The sequence below is a fragment of the Idiotropiscis lumnitzeri genome, chromosome 3, assembly GCF_059441095.1.
Source record: "Idiotropiscis lumnitzeri isolate Australia: NSW breed Sydney's pygmy pipehorse chromosome 3, RoL_Ilum_1.0, whole genome shotgun sequence".
Classification (NCBI taxonomy): Eukaryota; Metazoa; Chordata; class Actinopteri; order Syngnathiformes; family Syngnathidae; genus Idiotropiscis; species Idiotropiscis lumnitzeri.
The window spans coordinates 26974463-26991507 of NC_142393.1; the positions used below are offsets into that span (position 1 = coordinate 26974463).

The 17045-nt window shown below is 46.0% G+C and overlaps 1 protein-coding gene across 5 annotated transcripts in view; it reads right to left on the bottom strand.

The window, feature by feature from the left end:
* The window catches only part of LOC148340658 (synaptotagmin-2-like), an 80282-nt gene that overhangs the window by 28777 nt on the left and 34460 nt on the right, over positions 1 to 17045 (bottom strand). Inside the window, exon 1 of one of the 5 annotated variants that reach the window (XM_088289752.1) lies at positions 16506 to 16672. The exons of the other annotated variants lie outside the window; for them this stretch is intronic. The gene's annotated coding sequence lies outside the window, so the exon portion shown is untranslated. Of the gene's footprint in view, positions 1 to 16505; positions 16673 to 17045 lie in introns of those variants that run through there. 5 annotated transcript variants of the gene reach the window in all.

The following is a 17045-nucleotide window of genomic DNA, read 5'->3' on the forward strand; positions in this document are numbered from 1 at the left end:
AGCAGGGATTTGGAGCTGCGGCGGGCCGGGCGCAGCGGGGACCGGGACTGGTAGCGGACGCAGGGCGTGCCCCGCTGCAACAGGGACTTGTGACGGACGCAGGGCGTGCTCCGCCAGAACTGGGACTTGTGGCGGACGCGGGGCCTGCTCCGCCGGAACAGGGACTGGGGGCGGACGCAGAACGTGCTCCGCCGGGATAGAGACTTGTGGCGGACGCATGGCGTGCTCCGCCGGAACAGGGACTGGTGGCGGACGCAGGACGTGCTCCGCCAGAACAGGGACTGGTGGCGGAGGCATGGCGTGCTCCGCCGGAACAGGGACTTGGAGCGGACGAATGGAGTGCTCCGCCGGAACAGGGACTTGTGGCGGACGCATGGAGTGCTCCGCCGGAACAGGGACTTGTGGCGGACGCATGGAGTGCTCCGCCGGAACAGGGACTGGTGGCGGACGCAGGGCGTGCTCCGCCAGAACAGGGACTTGTGGCGGACACAGAACGTGCTCCGCCAGAACAGGGACTGGTGGCGGACGCAGGGCGTGCTCCGCCGGAACAGGGACTGGTGGCGGACGCAGGGCGTGCTCCGCCGGAACAGGGACTGGTGGCGGACGCAGGGCTGGGTCCGCCGGACCAGGGATTTGAAACGCTGGCGAGGCGCCGGAGCGGGGGTCAGCAGCTCTCGGGAGGCCAGAACGGGCCCCCGCAGCTCGGGGTGAACCGGGACAGGGCGTATCAACTGGCGGGGAGCCGGAACGGGGTTCAGCAGCTGGCAGGAAGTCCGGACGGGACTCCACCGCTGGGGGGGAGCCGGAACAGGGTTCAGCAGCTGGCAGAGAGCCGGGACGGGGCTCGGCAGCTGGCGGGGAGCCGGGACGGGGCTCGGCAGCTGGCGGGGAGCCGGGAAGGGGCTCGGCAGCTGGCGGGGAGCCGGGACGGGGCTCAGCAGCGGGCAGAGAGCCGGGAAGGGGCTCGGCAGCTGGGGAGGAGCCGGAGCGGGGCTCAGCAGCTAGCGGGGAGCTGAGACGGGGCTCAGCAGCTGACGGGGGGCCCGGACGGGACTCGACCGCTGGGGGGGAGCCGGAACAGGGTTCAGCAGCTGGCAAGGAGCCGGGATGGGACGCTGCGGCTGGAGAGGAGCCGGGGCAGGGCTCAGCAGCTGGCGGGGGGGCGACAGAGGGCCGGGCGCAGCAGTCGGACCGGGCACAGCCGAACCGGGGGCCCTGATCCCTATCAGCCTGCCGCCATAGGGAATCAGGGGAATGGGGAACACGAGGGACCGAGGTTACTGGGGCTGGTGAACGTGAGCTAGGGGGTGCCAGGGGAACGTGAGCAGGTGCTAAAACCGATGGTGAACGAGGTGTGCGACGTGACCGTGACTTCCGAGATTTTGGACGTGAAGCGCGCGAGGTGGAGTGGGAGGTGGTCTTGAAAGACTCGAACGAAAAGGGTGTCAGGAATGGTTCGGGGGGAAGAAGGTGACTGGTACTAACTGTGTCCGGGGTGCGCTGAGCGTCTAACAAGGCGTAAATGTAGTCGGCATCGTACTCGTGATCCGAGTCGACAAAAACGTGCGGGGCGTAGTGCTCAAAAACTTCTGCTAAATCATTATCAACTAAAGCGTGAGTGGGTGAATTGGCCTGGTGATCAAAATTGTCATCGGAATCGGAATCAATGGTACAGTGGGGAGGAAGGTTGGGAGGGAAGTCGAGGGCGTTACCGTGAAACGAAGACGAGGTACGGGGCTGGTCGGCAGGCTGGTGAGGGGCAGGCACCGGAGGCTGCACGGTCGGTGCAGCTGACGTGGAGGCGACGTGGGTTGCTGCAGCTGGCGTGGAGGCGACGTGGGTTGCTGCAGCTGGCGTGGAGGCGACGTGGGTTGCTGCAGCTGGCGTGGAGGTGACGTGGGTTGCGGCAGATGACGTGGAGGCGGGACCCCTTTCAGCCAGCTGTCGGTCGGCCAGCTGTGCCAGCCTCATGCTCTCCACCATCTTGACCTCCAGCGCCGCCATCTGAGCTGTCAGCTCCATGATAGCCTCCCGGGGTGGTACCGCGGCGGCGCCCTTCTCCGCGATCGAGGCCACCTGCTCCGCTATCTGGGCCAGTCGTGCCCCCAGCTCAGCGCGGCGGGAGTCCAAAAGGTAGGCGGTCTTTTCGAACAAGTCCTCGTAATCTGGGGAAGCGGGGAGCGTGGCAGACGTGGCGCTGAGCTGATCGGCGGGTTGGTGGGGGGGGTCCGTGCGGCGGTGTCCATGACGCCGCCGCGAGCCCCTCGCTGGGTCCTTCTTTCGAGGTCGGGTCATTCTGTCAGGAGTCGCCTTGCGGCGATGAGGAGGTGGACCCAAGAAGCGAGGAAGCAGGGGTAGGTGAAGCTTTAAGGAGATTTATTGTGGAGCTTGGTGGGGACGAACAACGGGGCGTGGGCAAAGAAACAACACAGGCAACTGAACGAGACTAACTGGACGATGACAAGGACCAAACACGAGACGGGAACGAGCCAGGCGGACAGGGAACGAAGACAAGTGCAACAACGGGAGCGAAGCGCAAGTCGTGAGAGTCCGAGGTGACGTGGCAACAGGAGGCAAACTGGGTAATGACCCGACACTGCGTTGTCGGTCTGGAAGGTTTAAATAGTCCGGGTACTTAGGGGAGCAGATGGGAAGCAGGTGCGTGATGATGACTAGGAACAGGTGCGTGATGATGACTAGGAACAGGTGCGTAGCTGGTGAGAACGAAAACAATAACAAAGGCACATGGCAGGGAGGTGATGAAAACAATAACAAAAGGCACATGGCAGGAAGGAGGGAAGAAAATAACAACAAAAACACTGACGTGGCAGACACGGGTCATGACACATATTGTAAGAATCTGTTTGTTTGTTATTACGAGCCATATGAGACAAAGCACTGTTGGGCTTTTTTCAAACTCGTAATAATATAGTGGAAACAGAAATTGACCTCGCTGGGGTCTGTGCATGAGATTAGCATGCTCAAAGTGCTTTCATACAGATAAACTGCAAGATTTCACCTTGCGGATGATGTAGTCGTGCTCTCATATAATGTAGGCAATTGGAGAATGGCGTCCGTTGTAAACCCCACCTCCTCCCACACACAGTTGTGCCGCGCTGAACATCCAACTCAGTCGCACGCACGATCAACTAGACGCCATGTGACAAAAATGAAGATATGCCTGTTTTTAAGACGAGTGCGCGGGCTCCTGGCTATGATGATAGGGCCCTTGGAGTCCGTTGCCCACCGTAGGATTATCTTTTAGAGCTCTTGAAGAATTAGGCCATTGCTAACGTTGATTGAAAAGGGAGGAAATGCTACATTTCTGTCTGATTATCAGTGTGTGTAAACCCCTCTTTAGATCTATCTCAGACAGTATTGATCCAATCAAGAAGACAGAGTTGAGACAGTTACTTTGTTTCAATTACAGATCATATGCAGCTTTGTTCCTGAACTCGTGCAACTTCTCTATCGTAATGCACTCCAACTGAAATGGGCTCAGAACTCCCAAAGTCGCAATGGTTTCATTTTGCCAAGTTCTAATATGATTACAGGGAGATACTGATGGCTGCATTGCTTATTTACCACTGAAAGTTGAGATAATGTGAGAATCGTGGTCTGAGCAGAGTGCATTCAAATGGAATATGGAAGCTCCACTCTCTCAAAAAGTAATGCTCCATTGCTTCTATCATCAGCATTTATTAAATCTTGAGAGACTGCAAATATTTAGACTACGTCAACATTGAACTGCGTAGTATCTTTTGAGTATTTCACATTTTACATTTCAGATAGAAAGCCGCCTTAAGCGCTTCATATCTGATTATCCATGAAATTGCTGTTTTGCACTACATTTCTGAACAATAATCACAATATGTCAAAAGTTCAGTCCTACAGATGGAATTGTATGAATGTTGCAACACAGACATATTTATGCAAGGGATTCTTCTGGAGTTACAAATTTCTCCCTGTTTTGTTGATTCAATACAGATAGCCAAGAACCAACAAAAGATTTGGCAAATTCTAAATAGCACTAGGTGCAAAGAAATCCTGTCCCAGTCTTAGTTCTAGAGCTATAAAGAAATGACTACTGATGTCACACTACGCTAATTACCGCAATGTGACAAATTAACTCTTGAAATCCGAAAGCACTTTTAGTCTTTTAGTTGTATGGAAACCAGACGCTGAAGCGTCTGTAACCCAGTAGAGAAAACGCCATTTTATTTTGAAAAAACATTATTTTGTTAAGAGGAAGTGTACATCTCTCGTCTACTTGATTTCCTGTTTGGAGTGTCATTCATCTGATTATGACTTTCTGATTCGTCAAAGTCAAGTTGTCCCGCCTTCTCGAGATGCTATCTCGAGATTAGCTGTGTATATCGTTCTTTTCCGCTTGGATGCCCAACTGAAAGGTTGCGTGACGATATCTAATGCTAATGTGCCGTTCGTGTGGATACCAGTGAGAACTGAGGGTCTGTGACAAATCGACCGTGTTCGTACTTGAACGTCGTCTTGGCTGGGTTTTTTGTCTTGGCATTAAACCAAGATCCGAAACTGAATGGATTCTCCTTTGATGGAGATGGCGAGCCTGAGCCCAGAACCACATCTGCGATAAAGGAACCACAGTCTTCACCAACTTCTTTGTGAACATCACGTGGTAACACACCTAATTACCACCACGACAAGACTTTTTTCCCCAAGACTACCGGAAAGAACATTGACTGACTTAAACAAAATATTACTGAGCTCAGTAGGACTTTGGGATTATTATTTCTAATTTTTGGGATTTGTGATTTATTTTATGTATATGATGCCGGCTGTGAATTTGTAAATAGTTGTTTTGTTTTCCATGTTAATACAGTTATTGTTGTTGCTCATTTCTGCCTCCAGCTATTTCATTCACACACCTATCAATTATCACTATTGTAGCCTTCGAGAATCTAGAGTCTGGTCCAATTTATTAAATATCAAACTAACACTATCTTTAAGTAATCGGGGGTTACAGTAAGTTTTGGCGAGCCAGCCAGGAGTATTTTCTCGTAATACATAAGCTCGAATATATTTTCAAATGGATATTATTGAACAGCAATCTGTTAAAATTCCAAACTCGGTGATTGTCATTGGAATAGCTGGAGATGAGCAATGTGATGAGGTGGTGGAATTCCTTAAACAATATGGGTCAATTGCAAGAGCCATAAAAGTAGATGATGTTAATTCCAAGTATTGCGGTAGCGTAATTGTGGAATACAACTCAGGAGCCGCTGTCGACTCTATTGATCCTTTGCCATTGATACATGTATCGGACAGCGGGGTTAGCTCGAAGATACAGTCTCTTGCGAGTGTTTATACACAAAGTATTGGGAAAAACACAACGAAAGCATATCTTAGTGATATTCAAAACCTTGCCAAGATGAGTGGTAGAGACTATGCAGAAGTCCTGAAAGACATGATGTCAGAGATAAACGATTCAATTAGAGATCTTCCAGAACCATTCGAACAAAATGATTTACCTGACAATCCGCCTGTAACTCTGTCAGTAGAACCACAGCCCTCGGTAGTTGAGAGTAACATTGGAGGTGCACGGCAGACCGTTACTAACCGATCACTTTGCAAGCCAACAATTTCAGAACAAGATTTAAATCCCCCAGAAGTTCAACGTGTTGTAGTTGAACACATAGTAAAAAGAGATGACTTTTCAGGGCCACAATTCTCACAGAAGCTTAGAGCTTTTTCAGGAAAGGATCCTCGTCCTAATTATGAGCCAGATTATGATACTTGGCGCTCTAGTGTAGAACTAGTCATGACTGATCCATCAGTGTCGCAACAGCAACAGACCCGGAAAATCATTGAGAGTCTTCTACCCCCTGCTGCTGATGTCATAAAGCACCTGAACCTCAACAGCTCACCTGCTGAATACCTCCAGTTGTTGGATTCAGCATTCGGAACAGTACAAGATGGAGGAGAACTATTCGCTAAGTTTCTTGACACATATCAAGATACTGGAGAGAAACCATCCTCATATTTGCAACGCCTACAAGGAGCTTTGACGCTCACTGTAAAACGGGGTGGTGCTGCTAGCGATGATTTTGAAAGACTGCTACTCACACAGTTTTGTCGAGGTTGTTGGGATAATTCCCTTTTAATAGACCTCCAGTTAAAACGAAAGAGAACAAATCCCCCAACGTTTGCTGACCTATTGTTCTTGTTGCGCACCGAAGAAGATCAACATGCTACCAAAACTATGCGAATGAGACAGCATCTGGGAAGTGCAAAGCAAAAGGTGACTTCTCATGTGCAAATAGCCGAACCCGCCACTGAAAATGATAGCAACATTGCTACTCTGAATTCAATTACAAAAGAACTTTCAAGCCAAGTTGCAGAAATCCAGAGTCAGCTGGTGAAGCTAACTGCCAAAACACAGAAAAGAAAATCTCGAAATGCAAAGAATGTACCCGAACCGAAACAAGAGAAACTAAAACTGAAAGTGAATACAAAAGAACCCATTGGACAAACCAACAATACTCAAACGAAAGCACCTAAACCGTGGTATTGTTTCCAATGTGGTGAAGATGGCCACATAAAGCCAACCTGTGAAAATGAACCAAATGCCGCTTTAGTGGCAGAGAAGCGGAAAATTTTTAAAGAAAAACAAAGGAAGTGGGAAGCTGAAAACCCGTCAGCTACTACTGCACATTTAAACTAAGTACAGTCTCTGTTGAGGGGCAAATGGAGACTGTTGCCAGACAATCACGTCCCACGAAAGAAAAGCACAACGCTAACCTTAAACAGTCTTTGGCTAAGCAGCAAAAATGCAGCTTGCCAAAAGGCCTAGTTGGTTCAAAATGTACCGCTACCGTTAGCATTTCAGGTGTTAATGTTAACTGTCTTCTTGATTCTGGATCACAAGTGACCACAGTCACAGAGTCGTTTTTCAAACAGAACCTTCCGGAACAAACCCTTAATCCACTCTATGACCTTTTAGAGGTAGAGGGCGCTGCAGGACAGCCTGTACCTTATTTAGGTTACATAGAAATGACTGTTACCTTTCCAAAAGATATTTTAGGGACAGTGATTGATATACCAACGTTAGCTCTAGTTGTTCCGGATATACACCCAAATAGTCAGACACCATTGTTAGTTGGAATGAATGTTCTTGATGTTCTTTATGAGATTTATTTAGACGTCAAGACTATTGAGCACCTACCTGTTCCTTATGGGTTCAGAGCACTTCTGAAGACTCTTGAAATCAGACACATACAACACAAAGATGGCAACATTGGGTTTGTCACCCTGGCAGGAAAAACAACTGCTGTTGTCCCAGCTGGTCGCTGTGTCGTCCTGGAGGGATCTGCTAATGTTCACTGCACATCAGTTGATTCATGCGCTATAATTGAACATCCAACTCAATCTTCCCTACCAGGTGGCCTTTGTGTGAAGAGTTGTCTGATAACTCTTTCTTCCCGAGCTCCATACAAAGTTCCTGTTGTGATCACCAACGAGACAGACCAAGATGTGACCATTCCATCTACCTGCGTGATCGGAGAGCTTGGAGCGTTCCGTTGTGTTGTCTCGCAGCATAATGTCACAAATTCGACAGAGCCACCCATGAACAAAGAGGCGTCTCTGACTTTCAACTTTGGAGATTCCCCAATACCCCAGAATTGGAAGGAGAGAATAACCAAACAACTCTCTGATATTCCAGAGGTATTTGCTCACCATGACCTTGATTTTGGGTGTACTAGTAAAGTGAAACACTCCATCAAACTTCTTGATCCAACTCCCTTTAAGCATCGTGCACGCCCCATTCACCCCCAAGATCTGGAAGCAGTCCGTAAACACCTTCAAGAACTGCTTTCTGCCGGTGTGATAAGAGAGTCACAGTCACCCTACTCCTCTCCGATTGTCGTGGTGAGGAAGCGGAACAATGACGTCCGTCTATGTATAGACTTCCGCAAACTTAACTTGCAAACAGTTAAGGACTCATATGCCCTTCCAAACCTGGAGGAGACCTTCTCAGCGCTTTCGGGATCCAAATGGTTTACAGTCCTTGATCTCAAATCTGGTTATTACCAGATTGAAGTTGAAGAAGCAGACAAAGAGAAAACCGCATTTGTCACTCCACTTGGGTTCTGGGAATTTAACCGGATGCCCCAAGGTGTAACCAACGCACCAAGCACCTTTCAACGATTAATGGAACGTTGTGTTGGTGACATGAACTTGAAGGAAGTACTTGTATTTTTGGATGATTTAATCATCTTTTCAAGTACTCTTGAGGAACATGAACGACGTCTCATGCGAGTACTTCAACGTCTGAAAGAGTATGGACTGAAATTATCATCCGAAAAATGCAAATTTTGCCAAACAACAGTGCGTTACCTTGGTCATGTAATCTCAGAGAATGGTGTTGAAACAGATCCCGAGAAGATTCAGGCCTTAAAAACCTGGCCAAGACCCACAAACCTCAAAGAGTTGAGGTCCTTTTTAGGATTTTCTGGCTACTATAGACGTTTCATAAAGGGATACTCATCTATAGTGCGCCCACTTAATGACCTGACACGAGGATACCCACCATTCAGCAAAAAGTCCAAAGAAAAAGAATCAAATCATACCTATTATGATCCCAAACTGCCATTTGCCAGCCGATGGACACCTGACTGTCAAAGAGCTTTTGATTCCATCATTGAAAAGCTAACAACAACCCCGATCTTAGGTTTTGCAGACCCAAAGCTACCTTATTTGCTTCATACCGACGCCAGTACGACAGGCTTAGGAGCAGCACTCTATCAAGAGCAGGAAGGTCGGCTTCGGGCCATAGCATTTGCCAGTCGAGGGTTGTCCAGAAGTGAAGCACGCTATCCAGCTCATAAGTTAGAGTTTTTAGCGCTCAAGTGGTCAGTGACAGAAAAGTTTCACGATTATTTGTATGGTGGTAACTTTACTGTGGTGACGGATAGTAATCCACTCACATATATATTAACCGCTGCTAAATTAGATGCAACGGGATACAGATGGCTTGCTGCTTTGTCAAACTACAACTTTAAACTGCAGTATAGAGCAGGCAAACAGAATTGTGATGCTGATGGACTTTCCCGACGTCCTCATGGAGATCTTGTCAATGATGCACAGTCAAGGAAAGAGCAAGAACGAGTGAGCCAGTTTGTCGAACGTCATTTAGCCGACAACGACATGTCAGAGCTTGTTGATACAGAAGTTATGCAAGCAATTTGTCAGAACCATCTCATTAAAGCCAAGAACCCCAATAACTACGGTGATGTCACACTTGTGGAGACATTTACCATCTCAGCAAGTGCAATCCCTGACGCCTACAGTTCTGAAGAATTACATGGTCTGCCAACACTTCCTGCTTTGTCCACCTCTGAAATTAAAGACCGACAAAGAGCTGACTCAACGATCAGTCAAGTGATTGCGCAGATCGAATTTGGTCAAACACCCCCTCCAACCTCCCGGAGGGAATTACCGGATCTTCCTCTCTTACTCAGAGAACTAAATAAATTGGAATTGCATGACGACGTGTTATACAGAAAACGACGAGATGGAGACCAAGTGACTTATCAACTTGTTCTTCCTGAAGAACTCAGATCATCTGCACTTCAGAGTTTACACAATGATATGGGCCACTTGGGTATTGACAGAACCCTTGATCTGATCAGAAGCCGATTCTATTGGCCTCGGATGGCAACAGATGTTGAGCACAAAATAAAAACATGTGATCGCTGTATCCGTAGAAAAAGTCCTCCTGAAAGAGCAGCTCCTTTGGTCAACATCGCCACCATGCGACCGTTAGAGTTGGTTTGCATGGACTTCCTCAGTCTAGAGCCGGACAGCAGTAACACAAGTAACATTCTTGTGATGACCGATCATTTTACTAAATTTGCCCTTGCCGTGCCAACACCAAATCAAAAGTCCAAAACCGTCGCCAAGTGCTTGTGGGACCAGTTTATTGTTCACTATGGCATACCTGAACGTCTTCATAGTGATCAGGGTCCTGATTTTGAGGCAAAACTTATCAAAGAATTGTGTGAAATTTCTGGCATAAAGAAGATACGGACTACTCCGTACCACCCACGGGGTAATCCCGTTGAAAGATTTAATCGAACGTTACTCAGTATGCTGGGAACTCTTGAAGACAAACAAAAATCCCATTGGAAAGAGTATGTTATGCCCTTGGTGCACGCATACAATTGCACGCGCAATGATGTGACAGGATATAGTCCATATGAATTGATGTTTGGTAGGAAACCCAGATTGCCAGTCGATCTTGCATTTGGACTACCCTTGACCAAAGATCAGAAGATATCCCATTCACAATACATTCAAAGTCTCAAAACACGACTGGAAGAAAGTTACAAGATAGCTTCAAGAAATGCACAAAAAGTAGCAGATAAAAACAAGGCCAGATTTGATCGTAAAATCTCTGTCTCTGAACTTGAAATCGGGGACAGGGTTTTGGTGAGAAACGTGCGACTGCGTGGCAAGCATAAGCTTGCAGATAAATGGGAAACTGACATTCATGTTGTTGTGAAACGAGCAGGGAACTTACCGGTTTACACAGTCAAACCAGAGTCGAAGCAAGGTCCTTTACGAACCCTACACAGAGACCTTTTGCTTCCGTGCAGTTTTCTTCCTGTTGCCACAGCAGACCGACCTGAACCGACACCCGTTAGTCGTCCAAAAACCCGCCTAACGACTGCAACAGAAATTCCTGATGCTGATGAATCTGATCAACCTGACAACGATGTTATGATTCCATGGATTGATGATTCCCAATGCCAGGAGATTGCCAGATTTACCACTGTGCGTGACTATACGACAACCCCAGATGCAACAAAATCCTTGGATACAACACCAACATTGGACAGAAACTTTCCTGAAAACATTGGAACTGAGAACCTGGATAACGGAAATGGAGATGGGGATGAAACTTTGGAAAATGTTCCAGATGCTATCAACAGTGAAGTTGAAAGTGGAAATTCCCCTCTGACTCCTGACATACCTGAGGAATCCAAATCACCTGCAAGTACTCCTGAGGATTCAGTTGAGGAACAAACTATTGACTTATCCAAGAAACTGGACTATGATGGTCCTGTGACCACTCAACCATTGAGGCGATCAGAGAGAGATAGAAGACCGCCAATGAGATTAGACTATCCTAATTTAGGGAATCCCCTAGTGACAGTTGTAAAGTCTTTATTTCACGGTTTAACTTCTGCTTTCACCGACGCCCTAAATAATCCAAATGAACAACATTTGCAAAACATGCATCGGGACATGCATGGTATTTTACAGGGGAGGGTGTAACCCAGTAGAGAAAACGCCATTTTATTTTGAAAAAACATTATTTTGTTAAGAGGAAGTGTACATCTCTCGTCTACTTGATTTCCTGTTTGGAGTGTCATTCATCTGATTATGACTTTCTGATTCGTCAAAGTCAAGTTGTCCCGCCTTCTCGAGATGCTATCTCGAGATTAGCTGTGTATATCGTTCTTTTCCGCTTGGATGCCCAACTGAAAGGTTGCGTGACGATATCTAATGCTAATGTGCCGTTCGTGTGGATACCAGTGAGAACTGAGGGTCTGTGACAAATCGACCGTGTTCGTACTTGAACGTCGTCTTGGCTGGGTTTTTTGTCTTGGCATTAAACCAAGATCCGAAACTGAATGGATTCTCCTTTGATGGAGATGGCGAGCCTGAGCCCAGAACCACATCTGCGATAAAGGAACCACAGTCTTCACCAACTTCTTTGTGAACATCACGTGGTAACACACCTAATTACCACCACGACAAGACTTTTTTCCCCAAGACTACCGGAAAGAACATTGACTGACTTAAACAAAATATTACTGAGCTCAGTAGGACTTTGGGATTATTATTTCTAATTTTTGGGATTTGTGATTTATTTTATGTATATGATGCCGGCTGTGAATTTGTAAATAGTTGTTTTGTTTTCCATGTTAATACAGTTATTGTTGTTGCTCATTTCTGCCTCCAGCTATTTCATTCACACACCTATCAATTATCACTATTGTAGCCTTCGAGAATCTAGAGTCTGGTCCAATTTATTAAATATCAAACTAACACTATCTTTAAGTAATCGGGGGTTACACGTCGTCATGTGTGATGTCACCACATTTCATGATATACAAGGACTGCATCCAAAATGATTAACTCCAAACATGTGTTTAGCTTTCAATCAATCATTCTTTCTTTCATTTTGCGAGCCCACCGCTTAAGAGTGTAAATGAATTTGCAGAGGTAAATTAATCGGGACTAATATAAATAATAAGAAATATGGCAACCTGGGACCACATCTGGAGGCTTGGGGAAGTATGAGCAAGGAAATTAATTGAATTTTAATTACATTTTCACATTTATTTTTACTAATGACAGTTACACGGGATCACTGCAAACATTTCTATTCCCTCTACAGTGCATTACATGACTATTATCTCTCTATTTTAGTGTCGTGTTATTATTCAGTGCTCAATTTCACATTACGTACATGACAACACAGTGTTACTTAAAACATTTTCTGTTCCAATTAATACAAGTTTTATAATGGAATTTGTGAGCATTATTAATTAACTCCATAATACATGTACTGAGGAAAATCGTTTTGAAACTAAACAACCTGAAACTCCACCAGCCCTGCAGAACTGACTGTTCAACTGTGGCATACTGAATAGTTTACCTGCATTCACAACACAATTTATTTTATTCTTATTCTAATCTACATAGAAACGTGTGTGGCCATCTCATTTTATCCTCTCTGCAATATGTTGTGCTGTAAAAATAAATAAAAAGATGTCAACTATATTGTGGCTTGTTAGAGACCCCGGTAGAATTCAAGTCAAAATATTTTGGGATTTGTGTTGCTTTTAGTCTTGCAGCAATGTAATTTATCTCACTTTCTGGTGGCAGCTTATCCAGAATGAACATGCTGATTTTGTTCATGACTGTGCTCTTTGGTTCTCGGCAACAGAGTCAGCAGAGTTGCTTATGCAACCATTCGGGGTGAGGAATCTACTTGGGCATCACGCCCCCATAATTCCCTCAGGGTTGCAGAAACACTGTCCGTTCAAGATGCAGGCACAGAGAACAAAAAAAGAACAACAATCCACAAGAAAAGATTGTGAGCATGATTCAGTGTGGCAGCTGTGTCAACATAATGCAATTAGTTCAGGAAACCCTGCCAGTGCCAGCACTGATTTGAGGGCAGCAGTCGAGATAAGGATGTCACAAAGGTGTCTTGCATATCACCTCACTGGAGAGCGTTAGAGGAACACCTCGCCTCGTATATCTTGCTGTGTGCTGACCCAAAGGGTGGTCCGGAGAGGCTTATTTACCAACGTGCGAGTGCAGATAAAACAACGCTTACACTCACCTGCAGCTCAATGTGACTCAGCTATTGTCAAGAGGGATTCTTGAAAATGGGTATGGGAGGTGCCGGGGCTTGAATGCTGAATGAGGAGATGTTGGGATCATTTACAACCAGTTGCCATACATCCTCCCCCTGGCCCTCAGCGCAACCCCTCTCTCTGTCCCCTGATAGGTCGATTAATTATTCTGTCACTGATATAGTGAACCAATCTGCATGTAAAAATGTGAGCAAGGACAGGGACACTGCAGCACTGCAGATGGGCCACGTGAAGAACAACGATATGGAAAGAGTGACCGTGCAATGGAAGTCCCAGACTACTATGAATAATCCATTCATTAAAAAGAAAACACATCGTTGCCAGACTTTAAGTGAGTGAAGATGATGTAAAACTTATCAAGCTCACAATTCAAAAAAAAATATATATCTCCCTTTTTCATAATACTGTATAAAGTTTGGGGGAGCTACTATTTCTGGCCTTGAGCAGTTGCCAGGCAACCAGTACAGATGACAAGACGATACAAAAAGTGTTTTTTGAAGTTTTTGTACAGACAAACCAAAGAGATTGAACATGTTATAAAGAAACATTGCATTTGATGTGCGTGGGCGGCAAGAAAAACAACTTTTTTCCCCAAAAATATTATGTAATGGTAGCACATGCTTTGACGTTTAGAGAAATTGGTTGATAAATGAACAAATTACTACTTAAATTCCACATCAAATGCAATGGGAACGTCAACCTCGCCAATGCTTTGAGCGTATTCCCGTACGCATCCCTAGTCTTCATCTTTATGCTCAAGCCGTGACCGCTTTGCATAATGTCACAATCATGAAAAACAAATACATACCGAATATGCGTCAAGTGCCTCCGAAAGGTGACAAAGTGTTCTAAGTCCGGCTACAAGGCGAATAAGACTTACTTTAGAAAATATTTCTTGCTATGGGAAACCCACTTTAATACACACACACCCACAACAGCAACACACAACATCGGGTTAGACATGTTTGTGTTTATATTTTTAGTTGTTCCTCGCCTGACCCATTTCAGGCTAAATCCACTGGTGAGGCTGTCAAGATTCTTGGTAAGCAGTGAAAATTCCGTTATTGGGGTGATGAAGAAAGAGAGTCAGAGTAGGAGGTCTATCACAGTACAGTGCACCTTCCTCACAATAGGTCCTGGTGAACGTCTATCAGGCGTGAGCAAACTACAGCCTGGGGGCCACATGCGGCCCGTTAAACGTTTTAATCCGGCCCGCCGAACTCGAAAAAAATCAAATGAATAAACCTTGTTAATGTTTTATTTTCTAAATACTGTGGTTTTTCAAAGACATATATATTGTTGTCATGATTTTTCTCAGATGAGGTGAGGTCACCAAAACACTCCATCCATCTGCTCCTGGTACCGCCCCTGTGTCAAATTTTAAAACCCATTGTGGCCCGCCAATCAAAAAATTTGCCCACCCCTGGTCTAAATAATGTCATGAATTTTCATCTTTTCCATAAAACCATGCAAGTGTAATGAACACACGCACATACACTTAATCTAATCTTCAATGTGGCCATCGTGTTCCTACACAGTGTATTATTATTTGGAAATGTTTGGCCTAACCTAAACAGTTAAATAGTCATCCCGTTCCCAAATTGGCTTCCACGAATGTCTTTCATGAGACAAGTCGTCAGGCCGGTCTGGTTAGTGTTATGCAGTGCCTGATAATTTCTTCCTCATGAATCTGGAAAAATAACTCTCCAATTGTCACATGGAAGTCAAACTTTGATTTTTGAATGGCTCGTAAGTGATTTGGCATTGCGACTAACAAACAATCACAGAGGTCGGGGAAAAATCAGCAAGCGACATCTGGACAAGTGCTTCCATGAGGGTTCAAACACCCAAACAATATAGAGTATATAGAATCATTTTAGCTTGTGCTTCTTTTCTTTCTTACTCATGGAGCAGGCTAAGCATTTGGGCTCCAGCTGTCCTCTCGGCGGGATTCAATTGAAAACAGAAATAAGATTGGTGAACTTCAAAGCCTCCTCATTTTTCTGGGTTTGCATGAGAGACTCGGAGAGTATTTGTCTGTGTGAGAGCCACAGGATGCTGCAGCCTGCGGTTCACACTTAATGAGCCTGCCTGAATGTTTTACAGCCAGAGAGCTCAGCGTCAAACGATCCTCTGCTCCATGCTACTGCAGAGGTAAACATATGCTGTATAAACTCAAAATATGATCCTCTGCGTGATTCTTTACTATGTTTCAGAAAGTGAGTGATCATGTGACCACTCCAGATACCGGCCATTGACTGACTCCCATCATTTGCGCACAAGACACCCTGGGGACAGACCAAACGCACGGTAGTTTATACAGCATTTAAAGATCTTACGTCAAGTTACAGTATTATCTTTAAAGGGGCAGTGGAAATGAACCCATATTTGCTTCACAACCGCACACATTCCAACCCTCCAGGCTCTCAATAACACTACATAGTTATTTATAGCACTTGAGATTAATGTTGCATTGAATTTGGATTAAATTCACTAAAATCTCTTCTAATGAAGGGCCTAATGTGGAATTACAAGCAGCCCAAGATAGGCTTTGTCCTTGGTACTGTCACCTCGGTGCTGCCAGTGTTATATGTCCCATGAGACAGTGGGGGAAAAAGAGCATCCTGCAGCACTTTATAAAATCCTACCTCTCGTTCTCCCCTCTTCAGCACAACTGTCAGCCTCCTGACTACTTACAAGAGTCGTAGCACATTCCCTGCTGTGTGTTTTGCTTACAAATGGCAAAATACAGTGGGGATGAATTGTGAGTTTTGGGTGCACTTGTGTTGTTTCGCACTCATCAAGGCGATTTTGTGAGATGCTATAATTCTCTTTGTGTCAAGCGAAGCATCTCTCAGCAGGACACTCTTGGGGAAAGAGGCGTGTCGGCCATCAAGTGTGCTAAACCCGATTGAGACCCCATCCCCTCTCCTTGAGTAAAGTTTACATCACATGCATAGGCAAGAAACGAGTAGAATGAAGTAGGAAATGCAAAGATAAAGCCTATCATCCCCCAACGAGCAGGAAAGTGTTCAAGCATATGCTGAGAAGCGAGTTAAAACACACCCTTACCAGCAATGCTGTGATTCCGTATTGCTGTTCCCCACAGCAGGCTATCCCATTCACCAAAGAGGCACTTAGGGTTAATGATAAAATGCCTTATAAATGTCCCCAGACCGCTCTCCCATCAGTACCAGCAACTGCAGTCGTCTTCGCACTGTTTCCACTGCACCACTACATGTCCCCCCCCACCCACACAATCTTCTGACTACCCCCACCTCTGTTTCTTTCAGTCCCCTCCTCCTCTTTCTATCTCTTTCATGGATCCCCCACCCCCAACCCTCCACTCCAACTCCTCCCGCCTCCCTTCCCCGCACTCTCTTTCCATCCCTCCCTCCACTCGAGTGCTCGGTACTCAGCTGATTTGCGATGCTGCTCACAAGGTGCTTTATGCAGCACTCTGTGTCCCTGTCCAATGTGTGCGGGCAATCCAAATGCATCCACATGCACCACGGACGGAGTGTTACTTGCTTTAACGTCATCACTGCTCTCAATGCTGATGGGCTTGCACCAGCATCAACAAACGAGCGGATCCAAAGAAGTTCAAACAAA